A 14,789-nucleotide genomic window follows, 5' to 3' on the forward strand; every position below is an offset into this window, starting at 1 on the left:
TTTCAGAATAGCAGCCACGAGCTTGAATTTCTTTAGTTGATACGTGAATGCCAGTATTCACTGTGCTGTAGTTACTACTGTAGTAAGGAGTTTTCGAGTAAGCTTGCTTTTTTTCTCTCTACTTTCTTATATTAAGCTGGCCCCATTCATGCAAGTAGGCACTGTAGCAGAGTCTGTGTCCAGTTGCATCGTTTTTGACTTTCTTCTATACAGCATAAACCACGTAGCTGGTAGATAGTTCAGTCTATTGATGCTCTATTATTAAAGAAGCAGACAATTTCGCACACCATGCTAAATTGTCTGTTCGCTCTTGCTATAGTGCTTGCTGGTGATTGCTATGTTGCTCATCAAATTAATTTGATTTCAGCAGCACCAAACAGAACATCTGTTTGACCGTGGTGTAATTTTAATAGTGATAATCAGCCAACAAGCTCCAATTCACCGCTGTCAAGAATTATTCTATTACTTTGGGTCCTTTCCCATGTATTTGGTCAGCACAGCGGGCACTCTGCTATTTATTCGGCTTCGTGCTATTCAGGCCAGAACATCTGCAACCAGCAAGTTAAAACTGTAATGCTGTTAATAAGCCTTCGATTACTGGACAAACGCATTGAACGCATTCTACGTAATAATAAAAGTATTTTTCACAAAAATACTACTGTCCAGAACAAGGATCATATGCGCTGCAACTCTCATGGTTGGGTATGCAGGTATTTCTAGCTAAAGGTGCTTGTAAATATGCTTTCCACATATTAGGTATTGCTTTGGCAACATGAAACAGCCTATGTTGTGACAGCTGGAGTCAAATTTATGCTTGATGTACCTGCTTGCTTTGGCTATGCACTTACATTTCTGTGGTGTCTTAAGCGTTGTAGCGGTGTGACTGGTGAAGTACTGCAGCACTGTCGAAGCCAGCTTGCACTCATTATTGCTACAGTATGCCGACAGACACCTGTCATCATATTTGTGCATTTTTCGGGAACCAACCGTATCCGCTAGGTGAAACTTGTAGTGTCATTTTGAGTTTGCCATCCATTTCATATCATTCCTAAAGAAAAAATTGAGGACCAGTGGTAACGGCGGACTAATTTGATCGAAGCTATAAAAATAGTAAGACTGGATATGTGCTTATATTGCGCACAAGTTGTTTTAGAAAGAAAATGTGAATACAAATGAATGAGATGAACAACAAACAGTATTTGCGTAAGGAAACTTAATATGGCACAGACTAATTTCGATCGCTCGTAATATACAAAGGCCGCCTTTCTTCATGCATTCATAATGGTGTCTTGCTCGTACATGTCTTATTTTTGTTGTATGCCTCACTGATTTATCTTTTCAATTTTTCAGCGCAGGTAGAAACAGATGAATGATTTTAATCTGACCTGAAGCCCTATCGTGGCAATGCACAGCCAAATAGGACGAGCATACTGGTCTTGTCAGTGAAATATGGTGATTTCTTTGGGACATATTTGGTTCATGGCCAGTCTGCTTTATATATATTTGACCACACATGATTGCAAAACAGTACACTGCCCCTGACACACACTAAATAAAGTTGGTGGTATCTTTAGCCAAGCAAACCTCGCTTGCCTGATGGCTTTTCTGATTTCACTTGTGGACTGTCCAACATCATCTGCCGACTTTTTTTTTTCGCTTAAAATATGTGTGCATAACATTCCTCAAGCGAATTGAGAAAGGCATCCAGGCAAAGTTGATTTGGATAAAATTACTACTTAATTTCTTTTGTGTCCGTCATTGGTAGTGTAGTCTATCCCTTTGACCTGTGTATATTTTGTGAAATGTACAGGGTCGTTCACTATTAGTACGAGCACGGTGCAGCCTGGCCGAGCTCCGCGAAGTGCCAGCATGAACGGCGCTGCCGTTCATTGAAGCTAAGTGGCACAGGTTCACAGGAGCTTGGAGGTGTAGCTTCGTGTCATGTGCTAAAGCGTGGGAGTGGGCCTTGCTTTAGCAGATGACACAGGACATAAAGTCCCAACTCCGAGCCCCTGTGTGGCTGCACTGCTTAGCATTGTTGCACGGCCACTCTGCGCCGTGTTCGTACTAAGAAAGGACGAGCTGTACGTCGGGAAGGCCGGCCGGTGCATCAGCATGTGCTCAGGAGCATCATTATTCAATCAAGGTATAAGTATGGTCGTCGCGCTTGATGAAGCATTGACACAACTGGTGGTGCAGGCCAGATTTCGAGTGTTCATCGGTTTTCTTCGCCTAAGGCAACCGATTGATGAAAAACAACCCACTCAGGCATACCACCTAAAAAATGCGACATGTTTCAGCCAGCGCTCATCGTGATTGCATTAGAAAGAGGAATACTCTCTAAGTGACAGGAAGTAGCAATCACTCCGTGCTCATTTATTCTATTTTTATGCAAGTGTTGTTTATCATTATTTTCTACACTTGTATTGCAACTTGTGCCTTTTGTCTTAAAGAACTCTTGTGCAGTACAAGTGCACATGCAGTTTAAATATTATCTTTAATTCTTGCATCTAAATAAATGTTGAATTGGTAGGTTTTGTGTCCTTTTCTCTTCGTTCAGTCCTTTGTCTCGCACTGAAGCTGTAAACATGAACGTACAACAACTTTCTCAATTACTTGTGAGTAAGTGTTGATAAACGTGAAATATTGTTTTAAGCCAGAACATTATTACCATTTGTCCCTTCCGGTTAGTATAGTACTACTGCTCTGGCTTTTTATAAAGCGTGCTAATACATACTTCTGATCAATGCAAAAGTTAGGGCTAGTTGGTGATAGCTGAACTTTGACATGAGGACAAGCGCAAAGGCACACACACACACTAATAGACATAAGCTGGACGGGCGCTACACATAAAGTAAAGGGCTTAATGGCAAAAAAACGGCAACACGTATATTGCGCAGAAACCTTGAAAAAGATGAAGAAGGTGCAGTTGTCACTCTAGAGAATTCCAGTGCTGCATCCGATATGCTTTTTCCTTGTCGTGATGGGCCAGGGTAAGAGTGATGACAGATTTTTCAGTTTCGTAGTTATTGCCCAAAGTTTCAAATATTTTTCCAGGTTGCTTTGCAAAGCTGCGCATTACACGGGTGGCCGTAAAGTCAGGCTTGCACGAGCACCGCCTGCCGTGATTTGCCAAATGTCCACCCCCTGCCAACGACTCAACAGTGGTGCGGTGCTCTCTCAATCTTTCTTTGACGCAGTGGCTGGTCTAGCTGACATAAGCTTTTCTGCATGAAAGTGGCATTTTGTACACCACACCCACTCTGCACTTCTTGAAACATGTAGTGTCCTTTGTTGTGCAGTCTGCTTGGCAGCAATATTCACGATATTGCACATGCGTACAAGCTTACCAGGTGCCGAAAGAACGACCAGGTTGCCGCATTCCCAGCTATTTGTTGAGGCGTTGGGTCAGGTAATGAATGTATGGCACAACCCCAAGTCATGCCTTTTTGGTTTCAAGCTCGTTGTAGCATGTCTGCCTCCGTGAATTCAAATCTTTATTCAGGCTTCCTGCTATAGAAGCTAACAATTCTGCAGGAAAGCCAGCATTGTGCAGGCGTAACACTTGAACCTGAAGGCTGCATGCAACCTGATGGTCAAAATACTTTTTGAGAGTTGTGATCGGGCAGTGCTTTGCAATACCCCTTTTCAAAATCTTGGAATGGGCTGAATTGTAGCTAAGGACTGGTTTTGGACAGTGGATGGTATGAATAGTACATCTGACCGTCACGAAAAATGATGAAAAAACTGGAGGCACCCTTCTTCAGGTAACTCAGACGTGAATTGGAACCTTTTTCCACATGAATCTAAAGCACCAAGCACTTGGTTCCCAAGCTTTTTAGAATGCTCAGGCCGCACATCCTTTCGTATAACATATCTGAAAATATGCAAAATCTTAGCTGCCCATGCTGTATCAAGGTATGTGCAAAATGTTTGTCACAAAATAATGCGAACAGATCACTCAAACAGGAGCAATATATGATCCAGTACAAATCCCCTCCTTTGAAGGACGAGGTTGTGATTATAAGCAACCGCTGTAGTACACAGGTAAAATCTTCGTAATTCCATAAAGCTGTCAGTGTTCAGACGAGTACCACTGTAAAAAGCACCGGTCCAAAGTCATCGATGTTTTCACGGAGAGCGCAAAAATGTTTGCTTTGCAGAATAGAATGAAAAAGATCTGCACCAGTAGAAAAGGTGTATAGCGGCTGCAGAGAATACTCGTACTTGGGAAGATAATCAAAGACATTCTCCAAATTGCGTACAAGGTAAGGGTCAAAGACTTGAAGCAGTTTGAGATGCTTTTGGAAGAATGTAGAAAAGGTGCCCTGTGATGAATCTTTTTCAGTCACAATCGCCCTGAATGGCATCCCGTCTTTGGCATCCTGGCTAAAGCCACATTCAGGAGATGCTTTTTTGCACCAACTGTGGTCTTGCTGAGAATTTGCAAGTTCATCTCATCACCTAAAGCCAAATATTTGTTACTCAATTCTTTCTGTGAGCACTTGACGGGCAGGAATGCTTGTTCAGCTGTTTCCAAGAAGACTAGCTTGGGAAGCAATACAAATCCACCCTCTTTATGACACACCGATTGTGCGAAGCTTTCTTTCAAAACAGTAATGACAACGGAAGAGTTCTTTGAGAAGGCGTTCTGTGTCTTATGTCTGGATGACTGCATAAACACCAACTTTCCAGTTTTGAGCGCCATTAAATTTTTGAAGAAAAGTAACTTAGTGCTACTGGCGTCTGATAAAGAGGGTAAATTCATGGCGCTTTCTAAGTTAGCTTTAGGAAAGCTCATCCTGCAGTATCAAAAAATTTCATGCCTGCCAAGTGCACACGGGAAGCATTAGGGCAGAAAGCTTTGACACCTTGCAATGAGATGAACTTCCAAAGCCTCAAGAAGGCATTGGTGTTGAAAAAAAACGACCTCCTGGAGGTTTTTCTCTGTGAAAACAGAAAAAATACGGGTACAATTCAGGGCTGCTTCTGGCTAAGATTCATGGCAAGGGGCTCTCACTAGATTCTTGCAAAAGCATCTCAAATTGCTTCAAGTGTATAACCCGTACCTCGTGCCCATTTCGGAGAGTGTATTAGGTTATCTTTCCAAGTATGAATATCCTCTGCACTCAAGATGCACTTTTTCTATTCATGAAGTAGATTGTTTTTTTATATTACACAAAGCCAACATTTTTCGCTGTCTGTAACTTGGGTTGTTGCCTTTCAAAATTCTGCTCGCTTGAACATTGACGACTTTATGAAATTTAACGTTTTACCTGTGCTCTACAGGAGTGAACCTTTAACCCCACCCATGTCCTTCAAAAGGAGGGGATTTGTACTCGATAATGTATTGCTGATGTTTTAAGCGATGTTTTATATTTTTGTGACACACTATTTCCACGTGCCTTGATATAGCGCACGCAGCTCAGGCTTTAGATATTTTCAGATATATCGATCATTATTTAGTCATCCTAAAATATGTGTGGCCTGACCATCTTGAAGAAGAGCCTGTGAACCAACTACTTGGTGTTTTTGAATCTTGTGGCAAGGGCTGAAATTCACCTTTCAGCCACCTGAAGGGTATGCCTCCAGTTTCTCGATATCAGTAACATTTTGCATGACGGTCAGATGTGCTGAACATACCACCCAGGGTGCAAAAAAAAACAGTATTTAGCGACAAGTTGGCCTATTCCAAGGTTTTTAAAAAGGGGTATTGCGAGAAAAGTTGCAAGAACTCCTGTAACCATCAGGTTGCGGGCAGCCTTCAGCTTCCAAGTGCTTCACCTGTGCGATGCTGGCTTTTCTGCAGAATTGTTGGCTTCTATAGCAGGAAGCGTTATCAAAGAACTGAATTGAGGGACTGCCACACATGTGAAAATCAGCTTGAAATGAAAAACACATGGTGTGTGGTTGTGCCATATATTCATGACCTGTGCCACAGAATCAATAAAGTGGCTGGCAAATGCGGCATCATGGAATTTTTTTTGGCAGCTGGTGCGCTTGCACGTATGTGCAATATCGTGAATGGTGCTGTGAAGGCCGGCTGCACAACAAAGCACACTACACGTTTCGAGGAGTGCAGAGTGGCTGTGGAGGACAGGATTTCACTTTATAGTGGAAAATGCTATGTTGGCCAGACCGGCCGATGAATCGCGCAGCTGTTAAGTCATTCGGAGGGGACGGACATTTGGCAAATCACTGCCGGCAGTGCTTGCGCATGCCTGACTTCAGGGCACGCGCGTCCTCCGGAGCAAGCTAGGAGCAAGCTAGCAACGAACAAACTAGAAAAATCTTCGACGGCTTGTGCATTAGCAACGCTAGTGACAAATGTGTGAGCATTCCATACCTAGCCTTGCATGCCAAAGGGAAAGGGTATCTCAACTGGCGCTGAAATTCTTTTGAGTGCCAACGGCGCCTTCTGCTTCTTTTCGTATGTTTCTGTGCAAGTATGTGTATTGCTCTTTTTTCGTCATTAAACCCGTCAGTTGATGTCTAGCGCACGTCCTGTCTATGTGCGTCTTATTTGTGTTTGCACTCCTATCTGCTTCTTCTGACGTCCAAGTTCATAGGCTTCTGTATTCATGGTTTTTGTAAGGATAGCCTCATAGCTCATGCCAAGTGTTGTAGAGACACAAGTTGTATTTTGGCCGCCAGCATTGCTGCCAGTGTGATGAGGTGCGCATAATAGGAGAGCTCTTCTGGTTGGCTGGCACAACCTATGGGCTGAATCACTCTACTTGGGCTCACTGAAACTGCTTATGCGCTGCTTGTATAACTTAAAAGATTGCTTTCAGAGAGAGGTGTTGCATATCATTTTGTTTGCAGCTCTCTACACTAATGCCCCTGGATATACCTGCTCTTTCCGGTTACATTTATTGCACAGTTAGACGTCTTTTTGCAACCAGTACTTAATGATATAAAACTGGTAATGGGGTAACCTTACTACATGACATTTTTTTTATTGATGTCGGGAAAAATTGTAGGCCAGTCCACTCTGTGAAGGTGCTTCATCAGCGAAGCTGTGGAGAGCAACCGGCAAACTGCTTTTGATATTTTACACATGAAAGAGTTCGTACAAGGCAGAGTATGTACTCGCAATCGAGAAACATATGCGAGGAGCTCTACTTGCTTCCCATTGTTACCAGGCTAGTGACGTCACTTCCAACTTCGTATTACGCTGTCGCCGAGGCAGCATACTTTGCAGTAGGCTTATTGGGAACACATGCGAGGGATTGCTACATGCTTCTGAATTGTACGCGCATGCCTATAATTACTCATGTTGTTTGGATGCTTGCCGTGTGCATTTTCTTTATTAAAACAAATGCTGTGATGTATGTTGTATGTGCGATTCGAAAAGAGATGGACACTTTTGGCTTCGAAATTCAAGGAATGGTTTTTGTGTTGACGGAGACAAAAAATCCTGGGATTCTAGCCGCAGACAGCTTCGCTATAAAAGAATTTCCGGTGATGTAAAAAATTACTTTATCTTTTTCGGGCAGTGCTGTATCTTTCTGGAGGATCGGAGGGTGTGACTGGCTGTGAACTGGTTGTAGCTTTCGTAAGACTTCAAAGTTTCATTAGAAAATTCTTCTAGGATCAGGCTAGGTGTCATTTAGTCGAATAAAAAGCTAAGCAACTCAGATATTGCCTTTACAAATTTGTTGTTTGCTTGGGCAACAGAGTGCATGCGAGTAAAATTGGGGCACTTAGCTGTGTTTTGCACATATTTTCATAGCAAAATAAATTTTCATTGGATATACTGAATAAACAAATATGTTCACTCCTCTTTTTCCTCACATATTAGAGCGCCTTTCTATCTACAGATAAACGTACGCTAAATGGTTACCATAGTAAATGTGCATACTGTAACATGATCCATGCGTTCGTATATATGGATGTTTGATGAATGCTAGAATTTTACAAACACATCAGAAGGTGCCAACAAGCAAACACCACAGTAGGATACAGAATGCACCAGGCGAGCCCACCAAACACATTACATCAAACACACCAGACAAGAATACTATCTAGTGTAAAATGATTTGGTTTATTTTTAATTGGTGAATAAGCGCCAAAACAATAATTAGCAGTGATGTTTATCTTCGAATGTAATGTAAAGTGTTGAAGCTCTTATTGCTTTATCTTTTGCAGTAATGGTCAGCAGAATTCAAGTATGCTACATTTTGAATGCACCTTGCTCTATGGGCAGCAATGGAGGATGGCCCAGATATTCCAGTGTCTTTCTGATGTATTTGGAGTGTAAGTGTCCATCAACAAGTTGCATCATATACATTATAGAAGACTAGAGCATGATGCTCAAATTTTTTAACGCATTGTTTTGAGAGATCACATGTACAGCCATTTCACTAAGCACTTCATTGCAGTACAGTTGTAGGAAGAAAAGAAACTGTCTCTAAGCAAAATGAACTGTTTCTCTTGTCTCTAAGAAAGAAAAAAGGAACTCATCTGAAAAATATATTCATTTTTATGAATGTGCCTACTAAGGCAAATACAAAACATTGTCTTGTGCAGTACAATAAATATAGAACCGGACTTTATAAAAAAACCTGTAATGATAAATAGTCCTTGTAAAATGAGCTAGCTTAAAAGCATAGGTTCTCATAACTTGTGAGAAGTGTGCTACTTATTCGCAAGTGAAGATGGGTAGAGATATCTTTAGATTACAATGCGTAGTTTTCGCAGAGTTTACCTGGCAATAACTAGTAGGCATATATGCAATACAGATTATGAATTATTCTGTGAGTGCAACACTTTTTAGAGCCGTAGAATTACCTACAGGTAGTTTTTTCCCAGCGTGCTATAGGATAACTCGATTTGTTTTCTTGCTTCCTGTTCTGTTATTAAACGTGCTAGACATTCCACTTTTGCATATAGGCAACTGCTATGGTGTTTTGTGCAGACGAGATGTTATGATTGTACAAGCACTGAACTAACATAAACAATGACTTAAGCAACTTGGTGAAGCATTGCCACTGGTATTCTAGCCTGTCGTATCCAGCATGCCACCCAGCATGCTGCTCGTGATCCAGCATGCTGCCTGTCACCCAGCAAGAAGCCCGTCACCCAGCATGCCGCCCGTCAGCCAGCATGATGCCCACCCCACAGCAAGCTGCCCATCATCCAGCATGGCACCCGGCACCCGTCACCCAGCATGCTACCCGGCATGCCCATTACCATAATCCACCATGATCATGGAGGATGGATTCCATCATGCCCTGCTACCGGTAAATTTTCAACGGGGTAGAATTGCAAGAATGTCAAGAAGGGCACGACAATCGCATACTTCGAGGAAATTGTTGAAACCAGCAATGTGTTTGTCCTATCCGAGCCTGCCGTATCTACCTCGACGACCATAGTGCCCAAACCAGTGTTTGAAATAAATCCAAGCCACCCCATGAGTAAGCAACAACAGCTCGAAAGATTTCTTCGACGATACAAAGGCTGCTTTTCGACGTTATCGAAGATTTCGGAAACACCAGTTGCAAAGGATCACGTATTACCTGAAGAATCCAATCTACCACTCCGCCAGAGCCCTTGCAGAGTGTCAATGGGAGACCTAGAAGCTATAAAAGCACATGTCGTTTAAATTGTGTGTGACGACATAATCCAGCCGCCGAAAAGTTCGTGGGTTTATCCTGTGGTCTTAGTGAAGAAGGATGGAAGTCTGCACTTCTGTGACGATTCTCCAGGCTTGAAAAACAATCAGTAGAAATACGTATACCCGCTTCAACGGACAAACGACGCGTTAGGCCGACCTCATGGACCACAAGACTAGTTATTGGCAAATTGAGTCGACGAAAGAAATTGACAGAAGAACATTTTACCTACACTTCGAGTTCAAGGTGATGCCACTCCGACTTTGCTCTGAGCCTGCAACGTTCCAGCGCGTGATGGACAGAGTCCTGTCAGGACTGAAGTGGCATATTTGTTTCGTCTACTTTGATGATGTTGTAGTGTTTAGCACGAATTTCGGAGATCACTTGAGGCGGCTGCAGACAGCACTAGAGGTTATCGGGTCATACTAACTCACTTTAAAGCCAGAAAATCTTGTTATCGGTAAGTCTGGAGTCCGTCATGACCCACAGAAGATAGCTGCTAGCAATAATAAGGACGATGACAAAGAAAAGAGCACACAATGTTTTGCCGGCATCGGCTCCCGTTTTTTTGGGAAGTTTTGGGCGGCGGCGGCGGCGGCTGCGGCAGCAGCAGCAGCGGCGGCGGCGGTGGCAGTGGCGGCGGTAGCGGCTGCTGCGGTGGCGACGGCGGCAGCGGCAGTAGCGGCAGCAGCAGCAGCAGCGGCGGCAGCGGCAGCAGCAGCAGCAGCAGCAGCAGCAGCGGCGGCGGCAGCAGCGGCAGCGGCAGCAGCAGCGACAGCAGTGGCGGCTGCGGTAGCAGCAGCAGGAGCAGTAGCGGCGGCGGCTGCGGCAGCATGAACAATGCAGGTGACTTACAACAAATGATTCAGGACCTTAGCAGGGAGAGTGCCAGAGTGGGACTGAAGATTATTATGCAGAAGACAAACATAATCATGAATAACCTTGCAAGGGAACAAGAGTTCAAGATCTCAAGTCAGCCTCTAGAGTCTGTGGAGGAGAACGTTTACCTAAGTCAACTAATCACAGGGAACCCGGACCATGAGAAGGAAATTCACAGAAGAATAAAAATCGGTTGGATCGCGTACGGCATACATCGAGAGATCCTGAAAGGAAGCTTACCGTTATCATTGAAAAGGAAAGTGTACAATCAGTGCATTTTACCGGTGCTGGCATACGGCGCAGAGACTTGGTGGCTGACAAAGAAGCTTGAGAAGAAGTTAAGCACCGCGCAATGAGCGATGGAACGAAGAATGCTAGGCCTAACTTTAAGAGACAGAAAGATAGGAGCTTGGATCAGAGAGCAAACCGCCACATACCACATTCTAATAGACATTAAGAGAAAAAAAATGGCACTGGACAGGTCATGTAATGCGCAGACTAGATAACCGTTCGACCATTAGGGTAACAGAATGGGTACCAAGAGAAGGGAAGCGCAGTAGAGGACGGCAGAAGACTAAATGGAGTGAAGAAATGAGGAAATTAGCGGGTGCTCTTTGGAATAGGTTGGTGCAGGACAGGAGTAATTGGAGATCGCAGGGAGAGGCCTTCGTCCTGCAGTGGACATGAATAGGCTGGTGATAATGATGACGATGATGTATGCGGTAGGCACTTCAAAGTGGTAACAGACCACTCTTGCATACTACCTTCGCATTGTACCAGCAGCACTCCCGCCAGAAGTTTTGATCCTGCACGATGATCAGACAGCCGGGCACCTCGGATTTCCAGTATGCTCGCAGGAATGCAAGATAAGTACTAATAGCCATTCCTGACCGCCGACGTCGTCCGCTACGGCAAGACATGCCATGATTACGAACGACGCAAGGCACCACCGACAAGGCCAGTGGGTTTGCTACAGCGTAGCAAGAATTCTTGCCGATCTTTTCAGCAGATGCGGAGGTATTTGTTGGGACCATTTCTGACGTAAACATCTGCAAACAACTGGATTGTCGTGTCCACTGACTACCTTACCCCCTACGCCCAAATGAAAGCCCTGCACTCAGGTAATGCAGCGAAAGTGCCAAAATTTTTCGTCGGGAGCGTCCTGCTGCGACATATCGCCCCAGAAGTCCTGATTAGTGACATAAAGACGGCTTCCACAACTCCGATTACTCAAGCGATAGTGAGTACAGCCAGAGAATTCACCGGAGAACCAGTGCCTACCACCCGCAGACGAATTGCCTAACGGAACGTCTGAACAGGACGCTTATGGTGGATCCACACGACGGACGAAATCCGTCTTTTTCGCGGCGGACTGCGCATCACGTGACTACGCGTCACGGATTTGTGCCGTCCGCGCGTCGTCCGCGACCCCCACGGACGGAAAATGCCGAGCTATTTTTCGCATCCGGATTTTGGGGGTCAAATGCTGCGGATTTAGCCTAGCATGCTCTACAGTCTGGCAACAAGCGCGGCTTTGGGATCTTTCTGAAACAGCTTCATCGCTGCTGACACCATTCGTGCCCAATTCGGACAAAACAACAGTCATTGCGGCCAACCGTCGTTTCTTTTCGATATCCATTTTCATTCAGAGTGAAAACACCTATGACAAAGTCTTTGTTACACCGATGGCGCCATCTAGAGTGAGTAGAAACAAGCAATTATATTAACTTACGGCCACTGAGATCCGCTCGGGCCGCCGCAACATCTTCGAGGTCATGTTCAGCCAATACAGCCACTCTAAGCCTACACGCCGAGAATCTGAGTATCGCTTTCAGAAACGGTGTCCACTCATCACGAATACATTGCTGTCGAAGCTTCTGGACACAAATTTAAACCAAATACAATCCTAAGTTTGAAAGTTACGGGCCACACAGTTTACGATGACGACTTGACAAGTTCGAGGCGGACGGCTGTCACTTCGGGCATAGCGGCCATCTTTATTTTTCCGGTGCGGTCGTCTACTCAGTCCGTCCGTCGTCTGGATGCGCTTCGCAGCCGGACGGGCGGCGGAATAAGCGTCCGCGGCACAGATTTGCGTGGAGCCGTCCGTCGTGTGGATACACCATTACCGACATGTTAGAGATACGCGTCGACGTCCAACGCAAGACGTGGGATGCCGTCCTGCCGTACGTAACCTTCGCTTACAACACGACGGTGCAAGATCGTGCCCAGATCGTGCCGATCAAGCTGGTTTATGGTAGGAACCTGACGAAGATTCTCGACGCCATGCTTCCGCACGTCACCGACAAAGAAAATCTGCACGTCGCCACCTATCTGCAGCGCGCCGTAAAAGCCCTATAGCTTGCCCACCTACGGATCAAGAACCAGCAGAGCACCGACAGCCGACGCTACAGTTTTCGACGATGCTATGCCCCGTACCAGCCTGGCGACCACGTTTCGGTTTGGACTCTAATACACCGTCGAGGACTTAGCGAGAAGCTTTTGCGACGCTACTTCGGACCCTACAAGATCATCCAACGTATAGATACACTGGACTATGAGGTCATACCACACCGCATTGCGCAATCACATCGACGCCGCTCAAGGCCTAAAATAGTCCATGTTGTGCGCCTTAAGCATTTCTACCACCGCTAACTATGACACTTAATTTGCTTCTTTGTTTGTTATTTCTCTTCACAGCATGTGTTTAGTTTCTTACATATGGTTTGTAGCATGAGGAGGACACATCTTAAGAGGTGGGCATTGTATTTCGCTTTTTCGCGGGGACAGCATTTCACCAACTGACTAATATTATCGCTCAAGCCATTACGCCCCTGGATGATTGGAACTTCCTAAAATGTTATCGATTTTTCTAAGGGTTGTCTGTTTTCACCGAATCTTGTGTAATCGGAATTTATGCGCTACGCGAATTGTGTACATCTCTCTGGACAGCATGCGGGCGCCAGCGATTACTCTGGAAACTTCAATGACTCATGTATGAAAGCCACCGCGTTTGACTGGCAGATCAGAGTTCGACGATCGCCGACTCTGTTCGCCGCTAACGTCGTCCTTTGAGTGCAACTTGCTTTTGTGGGCGCAGGTTCGCCCAATACTAACCGAGTTTCGCAATTTACAGTTTTGGTACTGCGTTCTTTACCTCTCACTAGTAGCATATTAAGCACCTGTTAACTATGTGCTTCCTTTATCACCCCAAGACGAAGCATCCCTTTTACGTTTGTCTTCATAATGTGTAGCTGCCGCGGCGATCGGCCGTACGCGTTTGACTAAGAGCAATCTCCGCTGTTAGCACGATGTCATTTTGAATCAAATGAGCACTTAGCTTCTCCGCAAAACAATCCACATATTCCCGTATAAGGCTCCTCAAATCTTTCAATCGTCCTCCTTGTTAACCGCATGCGTTATTACTTCTTCCACATTAGGGCCCGTTTTCCCACGAGGACAAGGTAACTATAAGTGGAATGTCCCCTGAAACATTGACACCTCTGCTGACAATTGCTGTTCGCTCAAGGAAGGGTTTCATTGAGGTTACATGATAAACTCGTTCCTCGCGTCTACGCCGAGGTAACTGCACGAGATAATTCACATTTCAAATCCGATCATAACATCGGCGGTTCCATCTCACTGGACTTCCGGTTTATTTTGGTGATTTAGCCACAAGATCATCACTTTGTCGCCAGTGTCGAATGATGGCTTCGTCGCATTCCTCTTTAATACCGTTTTGAAGTGCCTTGCGCTACTTCTATATTACACTTCAACGTCTCACGAGAGGCATGTGACCTTTGCACCAGGTCCGGGACATACTCAAGCACATGTTTGGGCACCTGGTCCTCTTCCCATAGCTCACGGACTAGCCTCAGGAAACCGCAAATCTTTTGGCTATATACAAATTCTGCCAAGGCAAACCCTGTTCCCTCGTGTGGCACCGTACGCACCACAGAGTATTCGCAGCAGGTAACAGTCGCAGTCGCACTTCCTTTAATCGCAAACAGCTCTCATAGCTTCTTTTTCAATGACGGAATGCCGTCTCTCTGCGCTGTTGCTTTGAGGATAGTAGACCAAGCTATGTAAAATTCTAACGCCACATTTCCCGAGAAAAGTTGTGACTGGTGGAAACTGCATATAGTCCGATCGTATTTCTGCCGGAAAACTGCGGCGCGAAAATATAGAAAGCAGAGATTCCACTACCTTGACAGAAGTTTCTTCTTTTAAGGGACCCGCCTTCGACAACCTACTTCGACAACCTGGAAGCCTTTCTTTCGGCTCATTTTCCAT

The 14,789-nt window shown here is 44.9% G+C and overlaps 1 protein-coding gene across 12 annotated transcripts in view; it reads left to right on the forward strand.

Moving 5' to 3' along the window:
* Positions 1–14,789, forward strand: part of LOC129384330 (uncharacterized) — a 463,248-nt gene that overhangs the window by 236,554 nt on the left and 211,905 nt on the right. The window contains exon 3 of one of the 12 annotated variants that reach the window (XR_011896112.1): positions 8,152–8,259. The exons of the other annotated variants lie outside the window; for them this stretch is intronic. The gene's annotated coding sequence lies outside the window, so the exon portion shown is untranslated. The remainder of the gene's footprint in view (positions 1–8,151; positions 8,260–14,789) is intronic. 12 annotated transcript variants of the gene reach the window in all.

Source organism: Dermacentor andersoni, chromosome 8 (assembly GCF_023375885.2).
Source record: "Dermacentor andersoni chromosome 8, qqDerAnde1_hic_scaffold, whole genome shotgun sequence".
In the NCBI taxonomy this organism is placed as follows: Eukaryota; Metazoa; Arthropoda; class Arachnida; order Ixodida; family Ixodidae; genus Dermacentor; species Dermacentor andersoni.